Consider the following 17,295-nt stretch of genomic DNA (forward strand, 5'->3'; position numbering starts at 1 on the left):
CTTTGTACAACATTTTTATACGGATAAGCCTAATGGAACCAGGGAAATAAATTTATTTTCATGTAATACAAATGATATTCAATACAAGATAGAATCCTTTCTCACTTCCCCTTGAAGACTCTCAAGATTATTGATTTGTAGTTTACTTATGGAGAGTTAGAGGGATAAAATACACATATTTTATATTAAAGATGTTTAGGATAGAGTACTGAACTTTAGAATTGAAGACATAGGCTTGTAAATCATCTTAAATTAGAAAAATACATAAATTTCCTACTTTGAATTATTTCTATAAAAGAGTCATTTAAGGAGATAAGAATATATAGCAACAATATGAATTTTCATATATTTTAAAGAAAATTGAAATTGATGGAAGATGGTGAGCCAAGAATTTAAAACAAATTCAATTAAGCAGACTTTCACTTCTGGTCCCAATGAAGTAATAACATAACTGACACTGGACTAGTCTTCTTACAAAAGAAAAAAGCCATAAAACCGAGAGAAAGAATTTAAGGCAGCAATTTTCCGGTGTTCGGCAACAGGTAAAGCAAAACTGTGACCAATTAGAGGAGAATTCATGAGATGGAACCCATGCTCTCCCTTCCTTTTTTCTTCATGGAGACAATTTCGTGGCTGCAGACAGAGAGCTAGAATAGAATAAAATATGGTGGGTCCGCTGAACTGGGGACCTCAGAGTTCAGAATGGCTGAAGTGGCTGGAATCTAATGGGCAGAGCACTGGAGAGCAGGGAACTACATGGGAAGTGTGTGAAACCATAGGAGAAGGACCGCCATGAATTCTTCACCAAGGGTAGAATTGTGCATGCAAAGAGTGAGATTATGTCAGGTTTACCAGAAAGTGGTTGCTACAGAGCCAGAAACACAAGCGATACTAGAATTTGAGCAACCTGTGGAGATGGTGGAATTCTGGTTTAGTCAGAGTGAAGAGAACATTTTAGCACTCTGAGCATGCAACTAAGATGATGGAATACACATGCCTAAGGAGTTAACAACCATGTTCTAGAGGAAGGTCTATTTTAGACCTGCCCTGTGAAAATTTAAAACCATGCCTCAACAAAATCCACGGGAGAAACAGAGTTTAGATTGGAGTCATGCCAATGTAGAGAGAAACTGGGTAATATCTTGGGCTTGCCACAGATCTCCTCGATAAAATAGAATATATATTTTATGTTATATATATAGAAATCATATATTGTTTGATCTGGCCATCGAGGGTTAAAGGAATTCAATAACAAAAATAATAATTGGAAAATCCTCAAATATTTGCATTTAAACTGTGCTTGTCTAAACAGCACATGGATCAAAAAAGAAATTACAAGCAAATACAGTATTTTCAATTAAATGACAGTGCAAACACAACATATGAAACTTTATGGTATAAATCTAGAAGAGTCCTTGGAGGAAAAAAAGTCAATGATAAAAGTTTATACATTAATACATTAAAGATAGAAGAACAAATTATGAACAAGAAAACAAACATTAAAAGAGAAAATTATCCAAGCCAACAATTTACTATTTGAAATTATTGATAAAATTGAGATCCCTTATCAACAAAACTCCTCACTAAGATTTTAGCACAGCAATCTTAAAATAAATAAGTACATTAAATAAAATAAAAAAAAGCATAATGTATCACTACCAAGAGGAGGAGGGAGGTCAGGGAGGCAAAAGTGGTTTCAATATTTAAACATCAATCAATGCAATTCACCCCATAAATATAATAAATGAGACAAATCATTTGATCAATTCAGTGAAAACAGGAGAAGTATTTAACAAAACTCAATTTCACCCGGGACAAAAACTGTCAGCAAACTAGGAATAGTATGGAATTTCCTCAATTTGATAAAGGATGCATATCAAAAGCGTACTGCTGATATTATACTTAATGGTTAATATTAAATGTTCATTTAATATTCATTCTCTACCTCTACTCAAAGTTGTGCTGTTGGTAGTAGGTAGTACAATAAAGTAATAATAAGAATGAACTACATAAAAAATGGAGGAAAAGAATTAAAATTGTTGCTATTTGTAGATGGTATGATTGTTTATGTAGGAAATCCTAAGTAATCTACAAAGAGGCAACAAGAACTATTAGGTGAATTTAGCAGTTTCATTTACAAAAGTATATAATAATTTAGGAATAACTGTAAAGAAAATTATTCAAGACTTTCACACTTAAAATGACAAAACATTGCTGAGAAAAATTAAAGACTATATAAATAAATGGTGTTATATCATGTTCATAAATTGGAAGATTAATATTATTAAGATATCTAGTCTCTTCAAATTGATCCATATATATTGAACACAATGCCAATCAAAATCATCTTAAGTAATTTTATGGACACTAGAATTAGTTTTTAAATTTATCTGGAAATCCAAACATAGAAGAATAGCCAAAAAGTTTTGAAAAAAAATACACAGAACTATGTGATTCCAGGGTTTTAGAAAGCTGCACTGATCAACACTGTATGATAATTGTGTAAGAATAAACAAGAGTTCAATGAAATAGAATAAAGCCCATAAACACACTAACATATATATGTTCATTTTTTTTGTAAAAAAATGTACCAAAGTAATCCAATGACAATAGATATGTATTTTATAATGCTGTTAAAGCAGAAGAATTTCTAAAAGGAAAAATAATGAATATTGATCTCTACCTCACAGCATAGAGAAAATTAATTTGTATTAGACAATAAACCTAAATATAAAAGCAAAGATTATAAAAACCTTTAGAAGAAAAAGGTATGAGAAAAATCTTCTGACCTGGAAGTTAAAAACTTGCACATGAATAGCAGCTTTATTCGTAAGAGCCAAAAAGTGATAGAACCCAAATGTCCACTGGAGATGAATGAATAAAAAGTTGTTGTACATTATTACAATGGAATGCTACAGAGCAATAAAAAAAATGAAACAAATTGGATGAGTATCAAAAACATGAACAAAATTAGTCATATACAAAAGCTTACATACAGTATAATTTTATGTATGTAAGTGTCAATAAATATAAAAGTAATTCTAGGATAAAAAAAGTCAGATCTGATTTCCTGGAGAGAAGTTAGGATATGGATTGACTGAAAAGTGGCATGAAAATACTTTCTGGGTGACATAAATATTTTATATCTTGATTGGTTCTGGGCTTCCTATGTGTAAACATTTGTTAAAACTCATCAAATTGTTGACTTAACATGTGTGCATTTTATTATATGTAAATTATACTTCGTTTATTATATGTAAATTTTAAAAGCTGCCATTGAGGTGTAATTAGTTGTCAATCTTGAGAAAAATATTAACTTTTTCTCCATCTTGAGTTAATTCTTTTAAAATACTTTTTATGGCCAAGCCTGGTGGCTCACGAATGTAATCCTAGCAATTTGGGAGACCGAGGAGGGCGGATCCCCTGAGGTCAAGAGTTCAAGACCAGCCTGGCTAACATGGTGAAACCCCATTTCTACTAAAAATACAAAAATTAGTTGGATGTGGTGGTGCACACCTGTAATCCCAGCTACTTGGGAGGCTGAGGCATGAGACTTGCTTGAACCTGGGAGGCAGTGGTTGCAGTGAGCCAAGATCACACCACATCACTCCAGCCTGGGCAATAGAGTGAGACTGTTTCAAAAAATAAAACAATAGAATAGAATAGGATAGAATAGAATAGAATAGAATAGAATAGAATAGAATAGAATAGAATAGAATAGAATAGAATAGAATAGAATAGAATAGAATAGAATAGAATAGAATAGAATAGAATAGAATAGCTTTTTAAAATCAGTATGTGGGTGAACTTTTTTTTTCTTTTTTTTTTTTTTTTCGAGACTGAGTTTCGCTCTTATTGCTCAGGATGGAGTACAGTGGCGCGATCTCGGCTCACCGCAAACTCCGCCTCCCAGGTTCAAGCGACTCTCCTGCCTCCGCCTTCCTGAGTAGCTGGGATTACAGGGATGCGCCACCATGCCTGGCTAATTTTGTATTTTTAGTAGAGACAATGTTTCTCCATGTTGGTCAGGCTGGTCTCAAACTCCCGACCTCAGATGATCCACCCACCTCAGCCTCCCAAAGTGCTGGGATTACAGGCATGAGCCACCGCGCCTGGCTGGTGAACTTTTTTTCCCCACAGAGTTTGTCTTCTGTTTTGTATTAGAAATCAATGAAAATATGTTAGAATACAATGCTATAATAATTTATAAATCACGTTCCAGGAATGTGTTCTTCCCATTGTGAGATATATCTTCACTTTGATATCTTTTCAGTACGTAAAATAAACCTGGGACAATATACAGTTTCTGTCTGCTTCAGGTCTTTTTATATACCTCCCATTTTTGCCTTGTAAACAGCTGAACTTATTGACAGTACTGAATATTATACAGTTCTCACTGCTATTTATTTTATTTCATGATAAAGCAACATTGATATATTTGTTCTTGAATCTGTGTGACACAGTTTCTTTCTTCAGTGAACAGAGTCTGTTATTTAATTTTTTAAAATTCATTCTGGTTATTTCTCACCCCTATTTGAAATGAATTCTATAGATTCACAGTCTTCTGGCGCATTAATACTATGACTTCCATTTATACATATATAATACATGAGATTTTTTGTTCACCCAAACATTGGTTTGTAAGTTAAGATTCATGAATTCACACATGCACCAACAGAGTATAAAAATGGTTTTCACTCACATAATGAGGCTTTCTAGGGCAGGGTAGGGCAAGCCTCTCATCTGAAGCAGTTCTGAAATGGTTTGAGAGAACTGGGAAAAGAGGCTGGCATAGGGTTACTATGGTGGCTAGGAATTGGAGTTGGGATGAAGGTTCTTCCATATCAGCAGAGGCTTGTGTGTTTTGAACTTCCCACTGGCACCAAGGAAAAGAACACCCAGGCTTTCTTATCACTTTGCCCAGATGTGGAGCCCAGGATGAGAGACAGGGTGCTGCTTGAAAGCTGTCAGCAGTCAAACATCACAGTTGGAGTCAGACTCTTTATTACATGAAGGAAAAGGAAAAATAGATGTCATTGTAGGCAAAGGCTATTAGACGAGTAAAGAAATGTGTGTAGAAGACATCATGTATTTAAAGTACCATTTGTCAAATAGGCCTCGGGAGAAATAATCTGGTCTTGTCCCCTCCTTATCTCTCTTCCCTCCCTCCTTACCTCCCTCGCTCCCTCCCTCCCTCCCTCCCTCCCTTCATTCCTTTTTTCTCTCTTCCCTCCTTTCTTTCATCTTCCTTTCCTCTTTTCCTTCTTTCTTTTTTTCTTAGTATGCTTACTTCAAAGAAAATAGAATTTTATTTCCTAATTAAAATTTTGCTTTATCTCTAGACTGGGAATGCAGTTTTAACTATTAATAGTATGGTCACAGGAAGACCATGGACAGGGTTGTTTGGATGTTCTGAAGTACTTTCTTATAAGCCCAAACAAGCTCTATTCTATATAGAAGTCCAACCAGATAATTTCTATAGCCTTTTGCAGTTTTCTTTGAGTTTTGCAATTAGGCATGTTTAGTTAGTTTTCCTGACATAATTGGATTTTGTCAAGGAGAGATGCACTTTTGGATGACAGTTATACAGACAATTCTTTCCCTGCAACAAATTCAATTTAATGATGCTCTAATGCCCTCCACTGATGTGTTAGCTATCTCCTGTTTATTGGACCAGCTCTTTCAGGGACTTTCAGGTGGTTGTTTGCTTTTGTTCAGAATAATTGTCAGTGCTAGCTATACACAGGGGGAATTTTACCATCTAAAAAGAGTCCCCAACCATAAATTATTTGTTGGTCAGAGGTCCAAATTGTATTTGACATCTGCAAACATTAAAACAAAGTAACAAATACTCAGGTGGCAAAACATTCCTGTGACTTTGAGTAGGAAAACAGAAGCCAGAGAATTTGATAAATCATTACTGTTTCTTAAACTTAACTGTGGCTGGTCAGATATTTCTTGTTTCTATCTCTTTGAGGGGGGATTTTGAGAATAGCCATATAAGTCATTTAATAGCAAGTTCAATACAGAGGAAAAATTACAAGTAAAGGCTAGTATGTAAATTTTAAGAGAACTGGAGACGTGGATATTACAAATTTAACCTGGAAAAGTAGGTTTTGTCGAGAGTGAAAATAAAGAAATTCTGAATCCTTCAAGATGGAGAACATTTACAATAATATAGAATTACCTTTGTACTGTTTACGACATATGTTTTCAGGATTTAAACAAAAGATGACTTTGTTTCTCATAACTTGTTCATATGTTGTTTCATTTATTTAGAATTTATTTATTGAGAATATATTGTGAGATAGACATTGTGTTAAATACTTTGTGCATGATTACCAAAAAAAGATAACCCATATTCTTAATAGGAAGGGTTTAGAGAAATGGTGGAGAGAGATAAGCAAATAGGCAGTTGTAACAGAAACGTGTAACCTGGATAATTACTAAAATATGTATGCTATGGAAACCTTAGGAGGGGATATTAACTTAATATTAAAAAGTCAGGGAAGTCTTATGAGAAAAGTAAGTTAGAATTTGGAAGGCTACACTGTGGTAGGATTGAGTGTGGAGATATCAGACAAAGATGACTGCACGTGTTGAGGATAAAAGAGAGGATAACACATACAGAGAGCTGAAGTAGAATGTGAGAAAGGCAGTCCTCAAAAACAATACTGAAGGGGTATGCACAGGACGGAGCATAAACCTTCAGAAATGACTGGGGACTTTACCCTAATGGAAATAGGGAGTCAGTGCAGGGTTTTAATGTCGGATTGTAATTTAAGCAAATTTACATTTTAGAATGCTCACTCTCTGTTTCAATCAGGAGAATGGATTGTATGGAGACAAGACTGGCTTGTGTAAGAAGGCTTGTGTATATCAAAACCAAGTTTCAACTTATCCTTTCCTTAAGTCATTGAGTCAGATTTCCTATTTTATGAAAGATGCAAAATCTAGACTCTAAAGTTAGTGCTTCTACTGTAAAACAAATTGGGTGGTAAAATGCTGCTACCAATTACTGTTGGCCAACTGTCCTGCATCAATGCAAAATGTTGCTTAAAAACATACCCAAAAGGAATCTTTATTAAAGTAAACTCATTTGTCCTATATAAGTGTGAATGGACCTCAGGCTTTTTTAAAAAGTGAATTTGAAAATTTCAGATATTTATTTTAAAGCACAACTAACAACTAATGTGTCTTTAATATTTAATAATCTGAATATTTTTCTTATTTTAAAGCCTGTAGAAGTATTTTACAACTTAGGATTTCAATTTAAAAAATGAAATGATACATTGCTTTTATTAGCTTGATTGTAATTGTGCATACTGCATTACTATAATAATTTCGTAGCCACCTCTTGTTGCTATCCTGGTGAGCTCAAATGCTTCAAGTATTCCCTTAAAATGTCTTGTTACATTAATCATCTTTGTGTTACTCAGCTCCTCTCTCCAGTAAGTTGGGTATCACAGTAAAAAGTATCTCTCACTGTTCTTATGTATTTTTTGTCGTGTTTAGTGCAATACCATAAACCTTGAATAACACCAGGGGACCCATATGAAGCACTTCTAGTGATGCTGGAAGTACTCCCAAGAAGCAGCGTAAAGTCATGACATTACAAGATCAATTTGAATTGCTTGATACGGACTGTAGATTGAGGCCTGAAGTGGTCATTGCCCACCATTTCAAACAAAGGGTTCATCTTGTAAACAGATGACATTAATACATGTTACATTACATGTAATGTAACATTTACTAATGTAATAATAAACACTGTACAGTATTGTAAATATATTTTCTCTTCCTTATTATTTTCTTAACATTTTCTTTCACCTAGCTTATTGGAAGAATGAGGTAAATAATACACATAACATTCAAACTATGTGTTCATGATTTATTTACGTTATCAGTGAGACTTCCCATTAAGGGTAGGCTATTAGTAGTTAAGCTTTTGAGGAATCAAAAGTTATACATAGATTTTCAATTGCAGGAGTAGGGATAGGGTGGCACCTCTAACTCCTGCGTTGTTCAACAATCAACTGTAGTATGGAAAGTCAAATATACATTCATCCCTTGGAACTGGCTACTCACAGTATTTGTGTGTGTGTGTGCGTGTGTGTGTGTGTGTGTGTGTGTGTGTGTGTGTGGTCTTCCCTGGACTTGTTTTCTAAATGCTTTTCCTCAAGATTACTTTGAGGATAAAGCCAAGCAATATATTGTTTCTAAATACATTGTTTCTTGGAGAAAGAAGACACGCCTAGTAGCCATTCTCCCTGTTCCCCAGTTCACTTTCCTTTTTTTTGAATCTTATAGTTTTTATCATTCCTTTATTTTTAACCTCTTTGTGTCATTTTCCTTCATCTATCTCTTCGAAGTACCATAAAGCCACTTTGGGGTTTGTTGTTTGTTTGTTTTGTTTTATTATTATTATTATGCTTTAAGTTCTGAGATACATGTGCAGAACATGCAGATTTGTTACATAGGTATACACGTGCCATGGTGATTTGCTGCACCCATCAACCTATCATCTAGGTTTAAATAAAACATACTCTTGGCTACCTGGAAGGAAAGGGCTCATGTTTATGATAGAAGAAAGTACAAAGAAATGAGTGGAATGGATGAGATTATTAGGCAAAGACATTTGCCTCACAGAGAAGACAAACATTATTACTTTCATACCAGGGATGTTGTTTTGCTTAAGGAAGTGATTTGGGCTTCTAAGAGAGAAAGAGTATAGAGCCAGAATAAACTAAAGCCAGATTTTATCTTTTTTTGTACTTATACAACACAACCACAATCTCCAAATTTAGAGTTGGAGATTTTTATTATGCCTTATTTCCGCAACGTCATTACCTCAACTATATAGTGAAGAAATCCAAGGACTGCCACTCCAAAATATGGTACCCTGGTACACACAGTATTTTGAATAAAATGCCCTTGGACACCAACAGATGCTAGAAGAATCTTTCCCTTCTCTGCAGAAGGGCCAGAAGTGCCAAAGAAGAAAACAATTACCTTTTGTCCCTTCCCTCAGATTTCAAAACTGAACTCATGTCACAGGAAGGGAGACTGAGGAATGTAACCTCACCTGGACAGATTTTGTCATGAGCCATTGTCTGTTTCTTCCAGGGCCATTCAGTTCTCAAAGATATTCATTTACCAACCATTGTATGAACGCCAGGCCCATTTGTTCCTCCTAAAAATTATTACCACTGCTCAATGTTGACACATTTCCCCTCTCCCCATCCCTGATGAAGAAAGGTACATGTACATTAGCATCCGGATCTGATTGGTTATGGAATAATCACTCTCCTGTGATTTTCCCCTGTACACATTACATAAATTTGGGTTGCCTTTTTCTCCTGTTAATCTGCCTTTCATCAGTTCATTTTTAGGGAAACTTCAGAGGGAAAAAAGGAAGCTTTCCCTCTTCAACCCTAGAGTGGCCTTTCAGGTTCAACCATTATTTCACTTAGCAAATGCTTATTGTGTGCCTACTATAGGCTACACACTGTTCTAGGCACTTTAGTTATATCAGTGAACATCATGCTCAAATACGTTAACTTTTCTAAGGTTATTTCATGGTGGTATTAATCTCAGATCTAGCAATATATCTGCAGGTAGGAAGTCGTTCTTTAGTTTTAACTTTTTACCTATGTTTTACCTTTTTTATTATGAAAAGATTTCATTTTACACAAAAGTAGGAAGAATAGTAGAGTGAACTCTTAGTTACCCAACACACATTTCAACAATTATGAATACAAAATGAAATTTACCTCATCACTAACTGTGTCCTCCTCTTTCTACCCTTGCTAAATTGTTATACTTTAAACTTTTTATTAAAGTATCATAAACATAATGAAAATTATACATAAAATGTCAATGAATTTTTATAAGTTGAAAACACTTGTGAAACCAGCACCCAGATGAACAACTAGAAAATCCTCCAAAGAGCCCCATCTCCACCCAAGAATATTCTTCATCTAACAGCATAGATGAATTTTGCCTATTAACATAATTTTTACAGTTTATATGAACAATATATTCACAGAATTACATAAAACACAGATTTTTGTGTTTGTATTATTTTTTTCAGTGTCATATTTGTGAGATTCCTTCATATTTTTGCATGTAATTTTAGGTTATCTGTTTTCATTGTTGCATATTAACGTATCCTGTGAATATACCATACTTAAAAAAATCCATTTTATACTAGAGTATTTGAATTATCTCAGAGTGGGGCTGTTAAGAGCTTCTGTGAGCATTCAATATATACCTTTTAATTTAAAAAAAAAAATTTTAGGTATATACCCAGGAATTGAATTGCTGGGTTTTAGAATGTGCATATGTTTAACTTTAGTAGAGACATAGCCAACGCTTTTCTAAAGTGGTTTACAACTTATTCTCCCACCAGCAGAGTATGCATTTCCTTTTTCTCCATGTCCTCATCAAAATGTGTTTGTTTCAATTTTGCCATTCAAATAAGTGAGCAATGCATCTCATCATGGTGTTAATTTGTACCTTCTAGAGATTAATGAGTTAATCTGATTTTCTTTATTCTCCTTTTCCTCCTTTCCTTCCTCCTCTTTCTTCTTCTCCTATTTGGATGGCTTATTTCATAAGAATTTGTTCAAATACTTTAACTCACTTTTCTTTTTGTCATGATTTGTATTTTTTTAATCTATATGCACTCTAAGTATTTATATCCATGATGTGGGTTGCCTTTCAACTCTCTTAACAGTGTTATGATTAACAACATTTACAGAGTCTATATAGGTTAAATTATCTTTTTTCTGACTGACACTTTTTATTTTTGGATTAAGAAAGATTTAACCATTTCAATGTCACAAGGATGTTTCCTTTGCTTTTTTCTAAAAATTAAATTGTTTGCCTTATGCACCAGATCTATAATACATCAGAATCTGCAATCCACAGGGCCTGGCACCTTTTAAAAACTTGATTTTTAATGCAGCCTGACTTTTACAAGAAAAAAAATTACAAAATAGAAATAAATTTCTGCCTAGTAAATTTAACAAAATGTCTATTACTATTAAAAAAAAAAACAATTCAGCGTAGCAAATAGAGAACACATATTTGTTTCTCTCCACTCTTTATACATTATACCTCACTGAAATAAATGTTTAGAGGCTAACAAAAAGTAATAACTCAATAGCACCAAACAAAAATTAGTAATTTTTTTAATCAAATGGAAATCCTACGTGTCAAGAATGGCAAATGAGACAAGCTGAAGTTTAGAGTAGGATATGCGTGTGCGGAGGGAAGGTGGACATTTCGGCCATGCCATGGAGCACCAAACTCAGCAAGTATAACAGACAGTAGGAATGAGAATTTGTTCTGACAAGAGAAAAAAAAAATATTGAGGACGACAACTGAAACAGTCAATTCCCATAGCTCTTGTCTCACCCTATTTACCAAGGTAATTTTATCTCTGACCTTTTCCTTTTTCTTTACTGAAAAAGAGTGCATATACTGAGCTCAGGGGACTAAGAGAAAAAGGTGCTGGGCTGTTTCACAAACTTTTTGGGTAGCTAAATGTTTACTAAACATCTATTTTGAGTATCAGAGTTTCTCTGAATTACAGCAAAAGCACTTGTTTGAAAGCCATTTCATAGAACTAATCTTATAGGTCTACACACTAGCTGCTTACAGTTTTTTGTGTGTCAAAATACTTACAAATAAATTGATTCTGATTTAAACTAAACTGCTGTTGTACAAATTAGAGAAATGCTCAAAATTCCAAATTACAAGATGCTCAAAAATATACTCTTCAACATCCTTTAATAGAATGCTTCTTATTCAAATAATTGTTTACTTTAAACAATTTTTGTTATTTTTGACCTTTTTGAAAAATGACATGAAACATAAAGACTGATTCAATGTGGTGGATATACCATTAACAAAATCTATATTATAAATGTTTACATCCAACACTTAACTTTTAAAAACAAATATAAGGTAGATTAAAATATTAAAAATATCTGTTAAAAACCTACTTGGGCTTTTGGTTGAATTTGGAATCAAATAGTATTTTATGGCCCATATTTATATTAATATATTTGGGACAGATTTGAGATGGTGAAATATTATAACAATATAGTAATTCCCCCCTTATCAGGAGTTTTGATTTCTGTGGTGCCAGTTACCTAAAATCAACTGTGGTCTGATAATTTTAAATGGAAAATTCTAGAAATATAAAATTCATAAGTTTTTGAGTAGCATGATGAAATCTCACATCATTCTACTCCATCTCAGTGGATCCATGATGTAGATGCACCCCACCCATTGGTCAGTTAATAGCCTTCTTGGTGATCAGAGAAACTGTCCTGGAATTACCATGATGCTCGTGTTCCAGTAACCCATATTTTACTTAACAATGTCTCCAAACCCCAAGAGTAGTGATACTGGCAGTTTGGACATGCCAAAGAGAAGCTGTAAAATGCTCCCCTTAAGAGAAAAGGTGAAAGTTCTTAATTTAACCAGGAAAGATAAATAATCATATGCTGAGGTTGCTAAGAACTATGGTAAAAACAAATCTTCTATCTGTGAAATTTTGAACAGTATATTGTTAAACTTGTTCTATTTTATTATTGATTGTTTTAATCTCTTACTGTGCCTAATTTACAAATTAAACTTTATCATAGGTAAGTATGTATAGAAAAAAAAATAATGTATATAGGGTTCAGTCCTATGTATGGTTTCAGGCATCCACTGAGGGTCACTGAACGTATCCCCCAAAGATAAAGAGGAACTACTGTAACACAATTAAAGCAACAAAGATAAGAAGGAACTACTGTGATACAATTAAAGCAAATATTCATTTCTAAAACCTGGAGGATTTTTTTTTTAACTATAAGACCCATAGAGCTGAAGTGGATGTTATAATGATCTGTGGTTAGAAGGAGATAAAATCCTTATGATTAAGAAAGTTTGAAGAAGCACGATATTCATCAGTCTTGACCTTCTTGCATTTGTGACATGAGGACTCTAAGAAAGTAATAATTATTCGCCATTATCAGTATTTAAATCATTTTCTGCATTCGTCTCAAAACTACAGTTTCTAATCACGTAAGTTACTTAGCAAATAAAATATAGTAGGAGTAATAGTTAATATGACCATGAAAGACATTTTAAAACTGTAATTATAAACCTTTCCACAAGGAAAGCTCTAGGACAAACGTTTTGTATATGTACACTCTATTGAAAGAAGAAATAGTATCAATCTTATATAAGCTTTTTCTCAAATAATTAAAAAAAGATGGAATATACTTTGTATCACAGTTGTGTCATTTAATGATAGGGATATGTTCTGAGAAATGCCTTTGAAGTGATTTCATCATTGCATAAACATCATAGGGTGTCCTTACACAAACCTGATGGTACAGCCTATTATACACCTAGGCTATATGTTACAGCCTAATGCTCCTAGGCTACAAACCTGTATAGCATGTTGCAGTACTGAATGCTGCAGGTAATTGTAACACAATGGTAAGTATTTTTGTATCAAAACATATCTAAATACAGAAAAGATACAGTAAAAATGTGGGTTAAAAGATAAAAAAAATGGTATACCTGTACACTTACCATGAATATAGCTCAGGGGACTGAAAGTATTTCTGCGTGAGTCAGTAAGTGAATGATAAGTGAATGTGATGGCCTAGGACATTACAGTACATGATTGCAGACTTTACAAACACTGTATACATACTTCACAAACACTGTATACATAGGCTACACAGATTTACAAAAAATTTTCTCTCCTTAATCGTAAATTACTCTTAGCCTACTGTAACTCTTTTACTTTATAAACTGTTAATTTTTTAAAACATGTTGACTCTTCTTAATAACACCTTAAAACACAAACACATTTTACAGCTGTACAAAACTATTTTCTTACATCCTTTTTCTGTAAGCTTTTTTCTGTTTTTAAAATTTCCTACTTTTTCATTTTTACCTTTTAATCATCTTTATTAAAAACTAAGATGCAAACACACATTAGCCCAGGCCTACACAGATTCAGAATCATCAATATCACTACTTTCAATATCACTGTCATTAGTGATGTGCCCACCTCGGCCTCCCAAAGTGCTGAGATTACAGGCATGAGCCACCATGCCAGGCCAACTTTTTTTTTTTAAGCAGAAGGGGTACATTCTAAAGTAAATAGAAGGGGTACACTTTAAAATAAAAACAAAAAAGTATAGTAGAGTAAATGCCTATATCTGTAACTTTGTCATTTATTATTATCATCAAGTATAATTTTATGTCTGAAAACTTTTCTACAACTGGCAGTATAGTGGATGTGTTTACACCAGCATCACCACAATTATGTAAGTAGTGCATTGCACTAAAATATTATAACTCAGTAGGCAATATGAATTTTTCAACTTCATTATAATCTTATGGAACCATCATTGTATATGCAGTCCATCACTAAGCAGATATTGCTATGTGGTACATGACTGTAGTTATCTATTGCTGTAGAAAACATACCAGAACTTAGAAGCATGAAACGTCAACATTAATCATCCTACGGTTTCTGAGGGTCAGGAATTTAGGCAAAGTTTAGCTGAGTTCTCTGGCTCAAGGTTTCTCCCAAGACTGCAATCAAGGAAGAGTTGCTGTTAATTATGAGAGAAGACTAGAATAAGAGTAATTGAGTGGGTAAAATCAGGGCACAAGTTTGGACATTTTAAATCTGTGATGTCTATTGAATATTTAGGTGGACACATAAAGTAGCCACTTGGATATATGGGTCTGAGATTTAGGGAAGAGGTCAGAGCTGCAGATATGAAAACATGAGGCTGGATGATATCACCAGTTAACGGGTGAAAAAAAAAAAAAAAAGAATGTAGACTGAAAAGACACCAGGGCTGATTACTAGGGCACTCCAGGTAAAAAAAAAAAAAAGTCAGATGAATGAGGAGGACCTGAGTGGAAGCTGCACAGAATGAAGAGGTCACAGGGAAAACAGCACAGAAGAGCCTGTAGGAAAGGAACTTACGAATTGTATCATATATTGCTGAAAAGACAGGAAAGATAAAGATGAAGACGTTATGCTTCTTAATTATGCATGCTATGAATACATTGTGTGTCAATTCAAAATTTAATGGAAACAATACTTTTAAAAGTAACAAAAACTACAAGAATGTAAAATTATCAAAAAAAAAAGGGGTAAGTACTTCACAATTTCCCCACTCCATGATCCTCAAAAATATCCACCAGATGCAGGAAATTCTATGAAACCTTCAAGAAACAGATAATCTTTTGCTACAGTGGAACACTTCCCAGACACCTTCAAAATGCACATATAATTCTAATTCAAAACCAGAAACAAAAATTCAGGTAACCAAAATTATGTGCCAGTCTCAGGTATAAACATGAATACTAAATAAAATAGTAATACTAAATAAAATAGTAGAAAATTCAATTTAGAAATGTATTAAAAATCTAAAAAGTATTTATCTCACACTACAAGGCTGATTTGATTTTGAAAATTTATTAAAGCAATTGATCACATTATCAAATTAAAGGAAAAAACCAAATACGTAAAGTAAAAAGTGGTTTTGATACAATTCAGCACCAATGTATGACATAAATATTAACAAATGTAGTACTAAAACAGAATTCCTTGAATTAATAATAGATATCTAATCAAACCAGCAAAATATAATATTTGATGGCAAAATATTAGTCATTTTTTTTAAATCAAGGGCAAGAAAAGCATCTCTTTCTTTTTTCCTAGTCATAATTTTACTGGGCAGTTGAGCAAGTCAAGTAAAATAAGACAAAGAAAGAACATGTATAAGAATTTAAAAGAAAGAAAGAAAAATTGCCATTATTCAGAAGTAATTGGTCTATATACAAAAATCAAAGAAGTTCTCGAAATTACTGCAACCAGTAGAAGATATTAGAGAATTAGACATGGATTTGATTTGATTTGATTTTTGTATTAATTTATTTATTGGAACAGACTCTCACTCTGTTACCCAGGCTGGAGTGCAGTGGTATGATCTCTGCTCACTGCAACCTCTGCCTCCTGGGTTCAAGCAATTCTCCTGCCTCAGCCTCCTGAGTAGCTGGGATTACAGACATGAGTCACCACGCCCAGCTAATTTTTGTATTTTTAGTAGAGACGGGGTTTTGCCATGTTGGCCAGGCTGGTCTCCAACTCCTGACCTCAGGTGATCCACCCACCTCGGCCTCCCAAAGTGCTGAGATTATAGGCGTGAGCCACTGCGCCCAGCCTAGAAGTGGATTTTAAAATTCACAGAAGAATAAAGGATAATAATATATAAAGCAATGAAGAAAAAACATGAACAAAGATTTTCCTTACATTATATTAAGATTTAATTAAAGAAAAAGTGATTGAAAACAGCATGATGCTGTCATAAATCTAAGGAATTCAGATACCAGCCTACATGTATCTTGGAACAAGATAATTTTTTAAAATTAGATATTAGAGGAGAATATAAGCCCCTTAAAAATAGCATTGTACTCATATGGGGAAAAAACAGATCCCTACCTCACTCTATACAATAATTAAACTCTTACACACATATAGCAGAGTATCATTATGACTGTACCAGAAAGGAATATTTCTTAAACAATGCTCAATAAATATAAACCATAAAGGTACAAATATATCTAGAATAAACTTTTAAAACTTTAGAAAAAATCATAAGCATTGTAGAAATATAAGCTACTGACTTCAAAGATATTTATATACATGTGCAATAAAATATTTTTAATCAGAATATACAAAGAACTCTTAAAACTTAAAAAGGCAAAGCAGCATAATTGTAAAGTGGGAAAAGGTTTGAGCAATCAATTTACATGGAAAGAAACCAAATGGTAAATATGCATATTAAAAGATTCTCCATCTCACTGTTAATGAAATGTAAATTAAAACTATGATATATAATTTCTCACCTATCAGATTGGAAAAAAAAATCAATTCAATAATGTCAGTTGCTGGTAAGGCTGCAGGGAAATAAGCATATTTGCACATTACTTATGAACAACATGATATTGTAAGTTGTAATGATTGTGTGATAGTAGTAATATTTGTGACTACTGGTGGTAGTTATAATTTGCAGTAATTGTACTTGCAACTTTGTAGTAATTACTAAGTTATAACTACTACAAAACACAATTTGGCAAAACAATAATATTGAAGGTGCTTGTATCTCATATTCTAATATCAATAAGTGAGATATTTCAAACATGGACAAACTTGAAAAGCATAAGGTATATAGTATGAAAAATAAATTGCAAATA

The sequence above is a fragment of the Hylobates moloch genome, unplaced genomic scaffold (genome assembly GCF_009828535.3).
Source record: "Hylobates moloch isolate HMO894 unplaced genomic scaffold, HMol_V3 SCAFFOLD_24, whole genome shotgun sequence".
Classification (NCBI taxonomy): Eukaryota; Metazoa; Chordata; class Mammalia; order Primates; family Hylobatidae; genus Hylobates; species Hylobates moloch.